This window comes from Apium graveolens, chromosome 5 (assembly GCF_009905375.1).
Source record: "Apium graveolens cultivar Ventura chromosome 5, ASM990537v1, whole genome shotgun sequence".
NCBI classification, from domain to species: domain Eukaryota; kingdom Viridiplantae; phylum Streptophyta; class Magnoliopsida; order Apiales; family Apiaceae; genus Apium; species Apium graveolens.
This window is the reverse complement of record NC_133651.1, coordinates 230,192,227-230,208,720: the sequence shown is the minus strand read 5'-3', so window position 1 is coordinate 230,208,720 and position 16,494 is coordinate 230,192,227.

Here is a 16,494-nt window from a genome sequence, read left to right as displayed (position 1 = left end):
TTGGTTATTTAATACTCATTTCAAGTATAAGTTTTCCAACTTCTACCTCAATTATTCTTTATGGGAATATTATTTAAATAATAATATTCAGATATTTCTTTTATATTGAGACTGATTTACTTTATTAAATCAGCATTATTCCAAACACTCTTTAAAGTGTTTTCGAGTCTTTAAAATGATTTTCAAAAGTTAGAGCGGATCCCAAAACTCATTTTTATATAATTAAGATCTTCCTTTTTAAAAGGGGATTTAAATACTCGCTCAAAACCAGAGGGATCCGGCTCTGTGGTGTATTTTATATTCGTAACAAGGTTGCAGTTTTGGTAAATGAATTGATTACTTACCCAAAGTTCGGGAAGTAAGTCCATCTATCGAGTCGGCATAAGCAACATGGGCTCAGTGGGCGTCCATGATAGTGTAAGTGGCTCAGTGGGAGTCCATCAAATGCGTAAGTGGCTGAGTGGCAGTCCAGCATAAGGTCCTATTGCGACCAGGGTGATGACCAGTGGGGAATTCGTCCATCTACTAGTAGAAAAGGTTACTTATTGGTATCTTTGCCTGATCAGCAAGATATCAGGTTTATGCCAAAATTCTTTCCTTTCCAAATTTATTGGATATTGCAATTCTGTTCATACTTTACATGACAGAGGTTTTCAGGAAACGTATGTATATATAGGTGTATATATATCGGGACTTAATGAAGTATATCATAACTTCATTTCCTTCAAATATTTCAAAGATTGAATCTATTCAAGTCATATCTTGTAGTCTCATCAGTGTGATGAACTTTTGAAACTAATTATAACTTGAACGGTGGTAGTTCAAGTAGTATTTGGAAAAGATATAAGTATATTGGAGTATCTTGTAACTTCATCTTTTAAACTTATATCTAGTAAATGATTATCTTATGCATGACAAAGATTTTCAGAAAAACGTTGAGACAAGGTTAGATATATGAGATCACCTTGCAACGATATTTTTATACAATTATACGCTGGAACTCTGTGTGTATTATGCATGGAAGAGGACTTCCCATATTTTGAAAAGTATATGTGTATATATATATACTGAATATTTTGCGACTTCGTCGCATTAAGATATCAAACTTGGTTCATTTCTTTTGAACAAGACTTTCATGAGTACTATGAGAAGGCTCATATATTGTTAATCATTATACATATTATTTTGGTGGGCTTGTTGCTCACCCTTGCTTTCTTCTTTCATCACACAACATCAGATAGACAAGATGAACAGGACCAAGCTCCCAATTCGCGAGCGGATAGGAAACGTTCTGCAGTTTCTATAGGCGTTGATGTCACTGTAGCTGAGGTAGGAACTACCAATAGGCTAGGCTTTCAAATTTTGATGTACCAGATTATGTATATTTATGAATTGTAATAATGGCAAAGAAATGTAAATTTATTCAGAAACCCTTTTAAGGTGTATTGACAGATAATTGTGAAATAAAATGACTTGTGATTATTTTTGGATATTCATCTCTGAGACTATAACTTGTGGTGTGTGTGTTTATTGTGGGGTCACAGTACAGAGTAGTTGATTAATTATTAAGATTGGGTGTTATTAAGGGAAATGGAACTCGTGACAACCCGGATTCCCGACCCCGGATTTGGGGGTGTTACACCAGGTGCTCAGCAAGAACACTGCAGTAGGAACAAAATCAACTTTGTTCCACTCCTTGATCCATTTTCTTCCTCTGTTAGTTTCACTCCATTGAACTGGTGCTTCCTTTCTCACAAACTTCTTAATCAAATCAGCTTTACAAACTGTTTGTGGAGGTGTATGTCCAGAAGGACCAGCTACATCATCATTTAAATTTGTAGCAGCTTTACCAGTATTTTCTTCAACAGAACTTGCAGAATCTTCAATATCAGCATCTTTTGATAGAATGATTGTATGTGAAGCAATAGAAGATTCATCTTTATGGTCATCAGCATCTAGCAATGGAGTTATTGGTGGAGTGTGCTGAGAAAGATGTGAAGTGGATGGAGCTTCCAGATACAAGACCAAAGGCACATCCAAGTTATTGATATCAATTTCAGCACTTGTGCCTGGGTTTTCAGCATGTACTGGAGAATTTATTGGAGACACAAGAGGTGTAGGCATTGGAGTAGTCTTTGGCTCTTGGATTGGAGATTTGTGAGCTTCATGAAGTTCTGACTCAGCACTCGGAAGAGATTCAACTACAGTAGGTTCTTGTGGGATCAGAGATTCCTGACCCCTTTCCACAGCTGTTGCTTCCATTCCTTCTTCAGAGATTGATTCTTCTACAGCCCTCCTTGCTCTTTGCTTTTTAAGTCTCTTAGCTGGTGGAGAGACTCTGGGAGCTTGATCATCAGAGTTTAGCTTTCTAAGCCTTTTTAGGGGCCTAGAACTCCCAGTTTCTTGAGCTGTCTGAGAAGAGACCTTCTCGACTACTTCAGCAACAGGTTCTGATGGTTAAACCTGTACCTCATCATCATACTCATCTCTTAAAATCATCTTCCTTCTTTTCTGTTGTGCCTGAGGTACTGTCTTAGTCCTCTTTGCTCTAGAAGAAGAAGGCTTCACTTGATTATGTGCTGATGGATGGTTGGCATGTTCTGATGTGTGTGTTTGTTGAGTGGCAGTAGTAGGTTTTCATGGTTGTTGTGGTTGTGGTTGTTGTTGTTGTGGAACATCAGGATATAATACAGAGTAAGTATCAACATCAGCATTTACAAGGGCTTGCTTTACTGCTAAAGGAATTCTAAGGGGCCTCAGAACTTTCTTTTTGTTATCAACAGTTAAAAGGTCAGTAAAAGCCCTTTTTGCTAACCTAAAAGGTTCTATGTGTTCACTTGCTAGTTGTGGTTCATCTGATGTACAATAACTGTAAATTAACTGACATAACCTAGCAAAGTAAACTACATTCCTGTCCTCTTTCATTCTATCTCCTATAAAACTTAACACAGTCTTGGCATAATCAAAGTGAAACTGGTTTAGGAGAGCATACCCAATTTGTTGAGTCAAAATCGGAATGACGTCAAAATTTGAGCATTTGTTTGCGAACGCCTTGGTGATGCAATCGAAGAAAAAGCTCCATTCTCTTCGAATATATGGGCGTTTAAGTTGGCCCAACTTTGCCAAACTCTCCTCATACCCTAAATTAGCCATCATTTGCTGTAGCAATGGCTCCTCAACAGCAGAACTGAACTGGCAGTTCTCAGGTACATGTAGAGCTTTCCTGACTGTTGCCGGAGTAACAACGTACTCCACTTCCTTTGCTGTAAAAATGATGCTTGGAGTCCCATCCTTACCACCATCATCATAAAGTCCCGTTCGCCAGAACGTCAGAACTTGAGTTCCAGATAAAGTGGAAGGCTGCGTCAAAGCGAACCCTATTTCAGTGTGAGCCAAGAAGTCCTGAACAAAATGAAGTTCCGACGGAGCGTCACTCTTGGTTAGGATGGCAGTGTAGTTGTTGGGGACGAACTTTGCTCTATTAAAGATTAGATCCTTGGGTGCCATTGAAAAAGAAGTGAGAAATAAGAATGCCCGAAAGGTGTTTGGTAAAATGCCTGCGTAAAAACCGTTAGTGAATATAGAGAGAATAAGAGAAAAGAGAGAGAGTATTGAATACAAAAGTAGATAAAAGATTTAAAATCTTTTCTCTCTTTTACTTATACACGCCACTTGACAGCAGTTAAGACGAATTGGAACAGTATTTACACCTGTCAGCCATTCAGTAGTTAAGACAATAGTTAATGGGCACGGGAAATAAGTAATGATTACTATGCACATGCACTTTTTTTAAAAAAAACTGTTCCCACTAAACAAGTAATTATGACTGTCTTTATCTCACTTAAACTAATATTCTGATAAAATATAACCGTTCAAGTATTGACCCAAAAAAAATCAAGGAACTAAATACTGCCACGTAATGTAATATCCGGGAAAAAATATGTAAATATTATGTGTTAAATAAATAAATATTATATGTTTTATAAATTTAAAGTGATTGTTGCCATGATATTAGATGGTATAGCTGTTATGTGTGTTTTCGTACGGGCCAGAAAATTTTTCGATTGATTAATATATGTTTAAACTACAATTATATGAATCTATCTGCAATCGGGACGCGTGTTTATCAGCGTCTTTATTAAGATACCTGTTTTACTTCATTTTATGCGCGTTTGAATGTATTCTACGTGTTTTCGGGATTTTCTGGTAATTTAGGGATCATTTCTGTTTTTCAAAAATCAACGAACCGGGACCCCACCGGGACGACAAACACCACAAAATCGGTGTTTTTATTTTTATAAAATTATTCGTATTTCAAATATCCTTTATTTTTGTATTTTTGAATTATTCACAATTTTCGGGGAATTTTGACATTAATTTTTTATTTTATCATTTTTAAAATTATTCCCGTAATTATTATTTTGGGGTCTATTTATTTTAATTTAGGGATAAAAACACCCTTAATTTATTTTGGGGATATAATTTCAGATTTAATATAAATAGCTGAACTGTTTTATTTATTTATTTTTATTTTATTAAAAATTCAGAAAATTCATAAGAACCAAGAACAGTTTTGGGGGTGAAAATTTTCTTCCTCAACTTCAATCGTGATTTTTGATCGATTCCGGAAACCAAATTGGACGTTTTGCATATCAAATTGATCGTCTTGAAGAGCCCAATCTATTGGTACCAATTTCATTAACTGAGATGTAGTATTTTGTGATTTCGATTTTTAGTAGTTTATGGTCTAAATTCGTTCTTGATTTTGGAGGTATTGTTTGATGATTTGGTTGAGTTATAATCGTTCCTGGGATTGTAAGGAGTAGTTTAGCACTTTGTTTCGTTAATTTTGATTATGATTTAAGTGAGTTCAAGTTTTAAGTTTTCTTGATTTTCTATTCGATTTTATTGATTATTGTGATGATTCTGATGATTTCTGAGATCAGGAGTAGATTATAGGTTGTTAGAGCTTTGAATTGATATAAAAAACGATAGATTTGGATAAGATTTGCCCCGGTTCGTTTTTTTTTTCGTTGAACTCGCCGGTTTATGGCCGGAATCTTGACCGGGATTGTTTCGGTGGTTTCTGGGTTGATGAAGCTGTGCAGGGAACAATGTGGGATTGATTCCGTATAAATACCAGATGAAACGGAATCGATTGGGGGTTGTTGCAGTGGCGCCGGGAATTCGCCGGACTCCGGCGAAGTCGCCGGTTTCTGGGGAAAACCCAGATTCCGGTCGACCTTCAACCGGAGTTCTTGGCAACCAGGTTGAAGCCTGACCCGACCCGTTAGATTTAATTACGACCCGCTTTTAATCAGATATTTCCAGAAACACAAACTAAAAATCTGTTTCTGCATTTACTTTTTATAATTTATTTTAAAATTACTTTCTTATTTTCCAAAAATCATTTAGTTTATATTTAAAAATCATTTACTTATTATTTTTAATTCTAAAAATTATTTTCTTAATTATTTTAAATTCCTAAATTTATTTTCAAAAATACAATTTGATTTAATTATTTATAATTTATTTTAGTTAATTATTTATTAATTTAATTAATTGATTAAAAATCAATTAATCAATTAATTTTATTTATAAATAGTTAAATAAATGTAAAATATTTATAATTAATTCAAAAAAATTCTAAAATTTATTTTTAAGGTTTTAAAAATTATATTTTGGTATTTAAAAATCAATTAATATTATTATTAATTGATTTATTTCCATTTATTTCTTATTTTATTCATAATAATTAAACCGTTCGTCCGTTTAATACGAAACGAACGCGTATAGACTCAGGAAAATGTTACGCTTTCAATAAAAATACTTTTGAGTCCTAATTTCTTTTGTATTGTAATGTCATTTGATTTGTGCATTAGTTTGAGTCGGTATTTGATCGGTAAATATTAATGTTGACCTGATTTTAGTTCTGAATGCCATGAGACGTATCTTTTAATGATCTGACTTATGTGTTACATGAAATATGTAATTACGTGTTATACGAATGCCATGATTATGTATTACGTGATATGTATGCTATCTGTTTACAGTTTTAAAATGCCATGTTTAGTTATAAATGATCGGGTAGATGTTACGACGTATAGTTACGTCGATTGAGTTTGGTTCTGTCAGTTAAGTTAGTCTTTTTATTTATAGAATCGAGTAGCAAGGTGTGCGGTCAAGTGTTAGATGGATATAGTAGCCAGCAGCTATAAGCAGTGTTATATTAAGAGGTTATCGAGCATACCAGGAAAGTACCCCTAACTTCACTTATTGTTCAAGTGACGTTTATTTTGAATCATATTATGTAAATGTTATATCTTTATTTATCATTCAATTGATATTGACTCCGAACTTTATTCTTTCAATTTCCATACTATTCTAAGTTCAGAATAGTTAAACGTTTATATTTCCCTATAAATCACTCTATACAGTGGAACATTGAATTGAGATTAGCGAATAACTAATTGTTCTAGTTATTTCGCCATCGATTGTTGAGATAGCTCTGGACCATGAGAAATGGGGAGTTATATGGTTAAGGATGTCCTTTGATTCGGCTCATTTGATCAAAATGTTTTATGGATTGGATGAATGCGTAAGTGACCGGGACGGACGGTCCAGTAGAGGGTTATTTCTATGTGTTATATGAAATATTATGACACCATTTTTGCCACAGGCAGGTATATTGCCTTTTTATTTGAGTACTCGTGTTTTGGGGACATGTTTCTATGAATCATGACCTTGTGCTATCACACGGGCTGATCAGCATGTGATAGTACGTCCGTCGGAAGATTCCAATCTAAAAATTATCGTTTATTGTTGATAGCTTGTGAAGCTTCTTTATTGATCAAATATTACTGATTTTATCATGTTGTTCAGTTATTATCAGAATATGGTTTATCATTTCAAGCACATTTTATACTGCTTGCTGAGCATTTCTTTCGCTCATACTTGTTTATCAATCTAAACTTTCAGCTAAGCCAGAGTAGGCTTGAGATCCAAGTTTGATCAGAAGTCGAGTGCTTGTAAATAATTGGTGTGTATTCCAGGTAGACTGTTTTGGGACGCTTGGATAGTCTAGAGGTTTGTAATAAAATTTGAATAAATTGTAAAACTAATTAGACTTATGGTTTGTAATAACCGTTGGTTTATATTAGTGCCTGTTTCATACTATAACCTATGATCGATCTAGAGCATGCAAGGGGTCATATTTATTATATTATTCCGCTGTGATTATTTTACTATAGTTTATTGGCTAGTGACCCCCAAATCTAGACCCCGGGTTTGGAGGGCGTCATAGGTTGGTATCAGAGCTACAGGTTATGGTCATTAAAACAGGCTTAGGATTGTCATAGGAAGATCATATAAGATAGGCGCGTGTAGTTTAGCTCTTATAGGATTAAATTTAGGTTATTGGGCTGGGTTATAGTTAAGTTATTTAGGTTTCCTGTTTTGCGTTTAGCCTTAGGCCTTTGTGTTATTGCCTTGCTATTTTGTTGGTTTTGAGGATGGTAAGAAGTGATGAAAGAGGTTGGAAGGTTGTGCTGCAACCATATCCATTGTTTGTTGGTTTATTTGAGATTTTGAGTAAGGGTTTAAAAAGGTTTGGATAATTCTTCATAAATTTTCTTTGTGTTATTTTTCTCAAGATAATATGCAGGATTATGTGATAATCATGTCACTTGTGTTAATATGGTAGCAAGTTTATGATATTTTGAGAAAGATAATGTTTGAGAATTTTGATATGCTAAGGAATTGCTACATATTTGACACAATGCTTGACATATTATTATATATGTTGCTTGTTTCTTATCAGAATAATGGCACCAAAGAGAAGGAATAATCCAGGAGAGGATCGTACCGAGAGTCGTACGGATCCAGCGATTCTCCAGATGTTGGGACTGATGTAGCAACAGATGTTACATCTTACGCAGCAGCAACAACAGCAGCAACAGCAACAAGCAGTAGCACCACCTGCAGTAACCTTTAAGCAGTTTCAAGCTGTGAAGCCACCTGAGTTCAAGGGAAGTGTTGATCCCGTGGAAGCCAATGCATGGCTCAAGGAGATGGAAAAGGCTTTTGAATTAGTTGGAGCAGGAACTGAACAGAAGACCAAGGTGCAAGCTACTTTCTGAAGGGCGAGACGAACTATTGGTGGGAATCCACGCGAGCATTGGAAGGAGGTGAGTTTATAACTTGGGAAAGGTTTACCGAGTTGTTCCTGGAGAAGTATTTCCCCAGGTATATGAAGAACCAAATGGAGATCAAATTCTTGAACCTGACCCAGGGTGATCTTACTGTGGCTGAATACGAGGCTAAGTTTACTGAGTTAGCAAGGTTCGTGCCAGACCAGGTTGACACAGATGAAAAGAAAGCAAGAAGGTTTGAACAGGGATTGAAGTTTTGGATTCTGAACAGAGTGGCCATGTTTGAATTGACTTCATATGTGGCAGTGGTTCAGAAAGCAATGGTGATCGAAAGTAAAAGTGACATGTCTCAGAAAGGAAAGGATGGGAAGAAAAGGAAAATAGAAACCTCAGAAGGAGGTCAGCAGCAGGGTAATTTTCAGGGCCATTTCAACAAAAGGCCAGAATTTCAGGGTAATAGGAATGTGGGATTCAGAAGACCACAATCAGGGAATGGAGGAAAAAGCAACCATTTTCAGAATTCAAATCAGCAGAGGCCCAATCTTCCACCAGTACCGGATTGTCAGTTTTGTGGTAGGAAGCACTTTGGGAATTGTATTGCCAATGTGACGTGTTTCAAGTACGGCAGGAAAGGACACTTTGCTAATGTGTGTCAGAATCCGACTCAAGGTCAGAATGTGGGAACTGATTGTTAAAAGTGTGGGAAGCCATGACATATCTCCAGGAATTGCCCAACACAGGGTACGACGAGCAACACACCAAGGCTTACAGGTGCTCCATCTCAGAATGTGCCACGGATTGAAGGACCAGCCAAAGGCTAGGACATTCAACATGACTATGAAGGATGCTATTCAGAGTTCAGATGTGGTTGCAGGTACGCTTCCAGTCAACTCCGTAGATGCTAAAGTTCTATTTGATTCTGGAGCTACAAGATCATTTATTTCTCAAAGTTTTGTCGATAAGCTGCATTGCGAAGGTAAATTGTTAGAACAAGCATTAATGATAGAATTAGCTAATAAGAATCAAGTTTCCGTCGACCGAGTGTGCCCGAGGTGTGATATTGAGATAGGAGGACATCATTTCCATGCCAACTTGATACCTTTTAAGTTGGGAGAATTCGATGTTATCTTAGGAATGTATTGGTTGTCAGAAAATAATGCTTTGATTGATTGTAAGGATAGGAAAGTGAGACTTCAGACATTGGATAGTAAGAAAAAGGTGATATTTCGAGGAAATAAACAAGAGAAGAAGTTCGTAATGATAGCTCAAGTGAAGAAGTTATTACGTCAGAATTGTGAGGCGTATTTGGCCCATGTGGTAGACAACAGCAAGGAAGTTCCAGCACTAGAAGCGATTCCAGTTGTCAACGAATTTCCAGATGTCTTTCCAGACGATCTTCCAGGATTACCTCCCGACAGAAATTGAATTTGCAATTGATCTAGCACCCGGAACATAACCAGTTTCTAAAGCTCCGTATCGGATGGCACCAGTGGAGATGAAAGAATTGGCAACACAGCTGCAAGATCTTTTGGAGAAAGGAGTTATAAGACCCAGTGTATCCCCGTGGGGTGCACCAGTACTGTTTGTCAAGGAGAAGGACGGGAGTATGCGACTGTGTATTGACTATCGAGAACTGAATAAGTTGACTATTAAGAATAAGTACCCGTTACCGAGGATCGATGATTTGTTTGACCAATTGAGAGGCGCTGTATGGTTTTCTAAAATTGATTTAAGATTCAGATATCATCAATTGAAGATTAAGCCGAAAGACATTTCGAAGACCGCATTCAGAACCAGATATGGGCATTATGAGTTTCTAGTGATGGCATTCAGATTAACCAACGCACCAGCAGCTTTTATGGATCTGATGAATCGAGTATTCAAGAAGTATTTGGATAAATTCATGATCGTGTTCATAGACGACATCTTGTTCTATTCTAAAACAAAAGAAGAGCATGCAGAGCACTTGAGGATAGTTCTTGACATACTGCGACAGGAGAAATTATACGCAAAGTTTTCCAAGTGTGAATTTTGGTTAAAAGAAGTACAATTTCTTGGGCACGTGATTAGCAATAAAGGAGTGGAAGTAGATCCAGCAAAGATTGAAGCCATAATCAATTGGGAGAGGCCAAAGACACCAACGGAAGTACGAAGTTTTATGGGATTGGCAGGTTACTATAGAAGATTTGTGCAAGATTTTGCAAAGATAGCTACGCCGTTGAGAAAGCTCACCAGAAAGAACCAGAAATTTGAATGGGACGATTAGTGCGAGGAGAGTTTCCTTACAGAATAGATTAGTATCTTCTCCAGTACTAGTCTTATCAGATGAATAAGGAAATTTTGTGATCTACAGTGACGAGTCATACAAAGGATTGGGATGTGTTTTGATGCAGCATGACAAGGTGATAGCCTACGCTTCAAGACAACTGAAACCACATGAAGAAAAGTATCCAACGCATGATCTTGAGTTGGCAACTATAGTGCTTGCATTGAAGATATGGAGGCATTATTTGTATGGAGAAAACTGCGAGATCTACACGGACCACAAGAGTTTGAAGTATATCTTCACCCAGAAGGAATTGAACATGAGACAACGAAGATGGCTAGAATTAATCAAGGACTATGACTGTACTATCAACTATCATCCAGGCAAAGCAAATGTGGTGGCAGACGCTCTAAGTAGAAAAGAAAGGTTAAACATGATAACTTCATCCGAGGAATTAATCAAGGAATTTGAGAAGCTTGAAATAGAGATCAGTACCCCAAGTATGTCTACAGAGGTGTTGTGTACAATGTCTTTTCAACCAGAATTATTAGAGAAGATAAGTAGATGTCAGGAAGAAGTCATGAGCCATGAACGAGACAGTTTGACAGGAGAAGAGATAGGGAGTCAAAAGGATGATAAAGGGATGTTAATATTTTCTTCTAGAATATGGATACCCAACGTAGCCGAGCTGAAAGATGAAATTCTTCGAGACTCTCACAACTCCGGATATTCAATTCATCCCGGGAGTACGAAGATATACAGAGAGTTAAGAGAAAACTTTTGGTGGCCAAGCATGAAGAAGGAAATTGCAGAATGGGTAAGTAAGTGTTACACTTGCCAGCGAGTCAAAGCGGAACATCAAAGACCCAGTGGACTGATACAACCATTGGACGTTCCAGAATGGAAGTGGGAGCATATAGCGATGGATTTTGTGGTTGGATTACCGAGGACCAGGGCAAATCATGATGCTATTTGGGTTATTAACGACAGATTGACGAAGTCAGCACATTTTCTTCCTATCAACGAGAGATTTTCAATGGATAAATTGGTTCGGTTATATCTTAAAGAAATTGTGACCCGACATGGAGTTCCAGTATCCATAGTTTCAGACAGAGATCCTCGATTTAATTCAAGATTTTGGAGAAGTTTTCAAGATTGTCTCGGAACAAAGCTGAACATGAGTATTGCGTATCATCCGCAGACAGACGGTCAAAGTGAAAGGATGATTCAGACTATTGAAGATATGCTAAGGGTATGTACGCTAGATTTTGAAGGAAGTTGGGACGAGCATTTGCCATTGGTTGAATTCTCCTACAACAACAGTTATCATGCCAGTATTGAAATGCCGCCTTACGAAGATTTGTATGGGAGAAGATGTAGATCTCCAATATATTGGGAAGAAGTCGGTGAGAGAAAGATTTTGGGTCCAGAATTGATCCAGTAGACAAAAGAGAAAATAGTACTCATTCGGAAACGATTAGTGGTAGCTCAAGATCGTCAACGCAAATATGATGATCTTGCTAGAAAGGATATGGAATTTGAAGTTGGTGAGGCAGTGTTATTGAAGGTTTCACCTTGGAAGGGTTTATCAAGATTTGGAAAGAAAGGAAAGCTGAGTCCGCGTTATGTTGGCCCTTTTGAGATTTTGAAGCGTGTGGGAATGGTTGCTTACAAATTAGTGTTACCACCTCACATTCAGCATATTCACAACGTGTTCCACGTGTCAATGTTGAAGCGTTATTTGCCTGATTCGAATCATGTGATAGAATATGAGCCAATCGAGATTCAGCCAGATTTATCTTTTATAGAGCAACCGGTGTAGATTTTAGATAAGAAAGAAAAAGTGCTTAGGAATAAGTCTGTGTCTTTAGTGCGAGTCTTGTGGAGGAATCCCAAGGTTGAAGAGTTGACTTGGGAGTTGGAAAGCGAAATGCGATCCAAATATCCTCACTTGTTTTCTTAGGCTGATTCTGAGGACAGAATCCTGTTAAGGGGGAATGATGTAATATCTGCGAAAAATTATGTAAATATTATGTGTTAAATAAATAAATATTATGTCTTTTATAAATTTAAAGTGATTATTGCCATGATATTAGATGGTATAGCTGTTATGTGTGTTTTCGTGCGGGCCAGAAAATTTTTCGATTGATTAATATATGTTTAAACTGCAATTATATGAATCTATCTGTAATCGGGAGGCGTGTTTATCAGCGTCTTTATTAAGATACCTGTTTTACTTCATTTTATGCGCGTTTGAATGTATTCTACGTGTTTTCGGGATTTTCTGGTAATTTAGGGATCGTTTCCCTTTTTCAAAAATCAACAGACCGGGACCCCACCGGGACGACAAACCCCACAAAATCGGTGTTTTTATTTTTATAAAAATATTCGTATTTCAAATATCCTTTAGTTTTGTATTTTCTAATTATTCACAATTTTCGGGGAATTTTGACATGAATTTTGTATTTTATCATTTTTAAAATTATTCCCGTAATTATTATTTTGGGGTCTATTTATTTTAATTTAGGGATAAAAACACCTTTAATTTATTTTGGGGATATAATTTCAGATTAAATATAAATAGCTGAACTGTTTTATTCATTTATTTTTATTTTATTAAAAATTCAGAAAATTCATAAGAACCAAGAACAGTTTTGGGGGTGAAAATTTTCTTCCTCAACTTCAATCGTGATTTTTGATCGATTCTGGAAACCAAATTGGACGTTTTGCTTATCAAATTGATCGTCTTGAAGAGCCCAATCTATTGGTACCAATTTCATTAACTGAGATGTAGTATTTTGTGATTTCGATTTTTGGTAGTTTATGGTCTAAATTCGTTCTTGATTTTGGAGGTATTGTTTGATGATTTGGTTGAGTTATAATCGTTCCTGGGATTGTAAGGATTAGTTTAGCACTTCGTTTCGTTAATTTTGATTACGATTTAAGTGAGTTCAAGTTTTAAGTTTTCTTGATTTTCTATTCGATTTTATCGATTATTGTGATGATTCTGATGATTTTTGAGATCATGAGTAGATTATAGGTTGTTAGAGCTTTGAATTGATATAAAGAACGAAAGATTTGGTTAAGATTTACCCCGATTCATTTTTTTTTCCGATGAACTCGCTCGCTGGTTTATGGCCGGAATCTTGACCGGGATTGTTTCGGTGGTTTCTGGGTTGATGAAGCTGTGCAGGGAACGATGTGGGATTGATTCCGTATAAAAACCAGATGAAACGGAATCGATTGGGGGGTGTTACAGTGGCGCCGGGAATTCGCCGGACTCCGGCGAAGTCGCCGATTTCTGGGGAAAACCCAAATTCCGTTCGACCTTCAACCGGAGTTCTTGGCAACCCGGTTGAAGCCTAACCTGACCCGTTAGATTTAATTACGATCCGCTTTTAATCTGATATTTCCAGAAACCCAAACTAAAAATCTGTTTCTGTATTTACTTTTTATAATTTATTTTAAAATTACTTTCTTATTTCCAAAAATCATTTAGTTTATATTTAAAAATCATTTACTTATTATTTTTAATTCTAAAAATTATTTTCTTAATTATTTTAAATTCCTAAAATTATTTTCTTTAATTATTTTCGAAAATACATTTTGATTAATTATTTATAATTTATTTTAGTTAATTATTTATGAATTTTATTAATTGATTAAAAATTAATTAATCAATTAATTTTATTTATAAATTGTTAAATAAATGTAAATTATTTATAATTAATTCAAAAAAATTCTAAAAATTATTTTTAAGGTTTTAAAAATTATATTTTGGTATTTAAAAATAAATTAATATTATTATTAATTGATTTATTTCCATTTATTTCTTATATTATTCATAATAATTAAATCGTTCGTTCGTTTATTACGAAACGAACGCGTATAGACTTAGAAAAATGTTACGCTTTCAATAAAAATACTTTTGAGTCCTAATTTCTTTTGTATTGCAATGTCATTTGATTTGTGCATCAGTTTGAGTCGGTAGTTGATCGGTAAATGCTAATATTGACCTGATTTTAGTTCTAAACGCCCTGAGACGTATCTTTTAATGATCTGACTTATGTGTTACATGAAATATGTGATTACGTGTTATACAAATGCCATGATTATGTGTTACGTGATATGTATGCTATCTGTTTACAGTTTTAAAATGCCATGTTTAGTTATAAACGATCGGGTAGATGTTAAGACGAATAGTTACGTCGATTGAGTTTGGTTCTGTCAATTAAGTTAGTCTTTTTGTTTATAGAATCGAGTAGCAAGGAGTGCGGTCAAGTGTTAGACGGAGATAGTAGCCAGTAGCTATAAGCAATGTTATATTAAGAGGTTATCGAGCATACCAGGAAAGTACGCCTAACTTCACTTATTGTTCAAGTGACGTTTATTTTGAATCATATTATGCAAATGTTATATCTTTATTTATCATTCAATTGATATTGAATCTGAACTTTATTCTTTCAATTTCCATACTATTCTAAGTTAAGAATAGTTAAACGTTTATATTTCCCTATAAATCACTCTATACAGTGGAACATTGAATTGAGATTAGCGAATAACTAATGGTTCTAGTTATTTCGCCATTGTTTGTTGAGATAGCTCTGGACCATGAGAAATAGGGAGTTATATGGTTAAGGATGTACTTTGATTCGACTCCTTTGATCAAAATGTTTTATGGATTGGATGAATGCGTAAGTGACCGGGACGGACGGTCCGGCAGAGGGCTATTTCTATGTGTTATATGAAATATTATGACACCATTTTTGCCACAGGCAGGTATATTGCCTTTTTATTTGAGTACTCGTGTTTTGGGGACATGTTTCTATGAATCATGACCTTGTGCTATCACACGGGCTGATTAGCATGTGATAGTACGTCCGTCGGAGTTAGATTCCAATCTAAAAATTATCATTTATTGTTGATAGCTTGTGAAGCTTTTATTATTGATCAAATATTACTGATTTTATCATGTTGTTCAGTTATTATCAGAATATGGTTTATCATTTCAAGCACATTTTATACTGCTTGCTGAGCATTTCTTTCGCTCCTACTTGTTTATCAATCTAAACTTTCAGCTAAGCCAGAGCAGGCTTGAGATCCAGGTTTGATCAGAAGTCGAGTGCTTGTAAATAGTTTGTGTGTATTCCAGGTGGACTATTTTGGGACGCTTGGATAGTCCAGAGGTTTGTAATAAAATTTGAATAAATTGTAAAACTAATTAGACTTATGGTTTGTAATAACCGTTGGTTTGTATTAGTGCCTGTTTCATACTATAACCTGTGATCGATCCAGAACATGCAATGTGTCATATTTATTATATTATTCCGCTGTGATTATTTTATTATAGTTTATTGGCTAGTGACCCCCAAATCTAGACCCCGGGTTTGGAGGGCGTCAGACGTAAGCATCAGAACTTGACTATTATTAGAATTTAAAGGTCATCAGAATATGGCTTCTGTACTCAAAAATTGAATGTTTATTTCTGTAATTCTTCACACAAATACTTATATGGTTTCCGCATAACTTAATCATCAGAACTTTCATCAGAACTTGTCCTCAGAATTTATGCAACTGACACTTAAATTGTTCATCTAAAACTGAAAGGCATATGTCATAGCCTATTTGTTTATTCGAGGATTTAACTCAACTCAAATAAGAATGTAACAAGTAAATAGTAGATCTACCGTCAAAGAGATCTCACAAAGTAACATCCATTAAAGGATTCAGAAACAAGGTTCATCTACAGAATTGAGGAATTACTTCACTGGAAGAAGTTCAAGAAATTGATCAAGCCTCAGTGATATAAATCAAGATTGTGGATTTAATCAAGTGACATAGATCTTGTCAGGATATCAATTAATTACAAGGATTTAATCTGAAGAAAATCAAGTGATCAAAGTCAAGACATGAAGAAACGTCACGGAAGTTAGTCACTCATGAACAAGACAGTACATCGAGTGTCAACATTGAAGTGGTGGAATTGATTCATAATTGACAGTGATTTTCAGAAGAATGGTTGTTGTTCAAGAGTAGTATTAATTCTCTATTAATTAATTAAGTCATATAATTTAATTA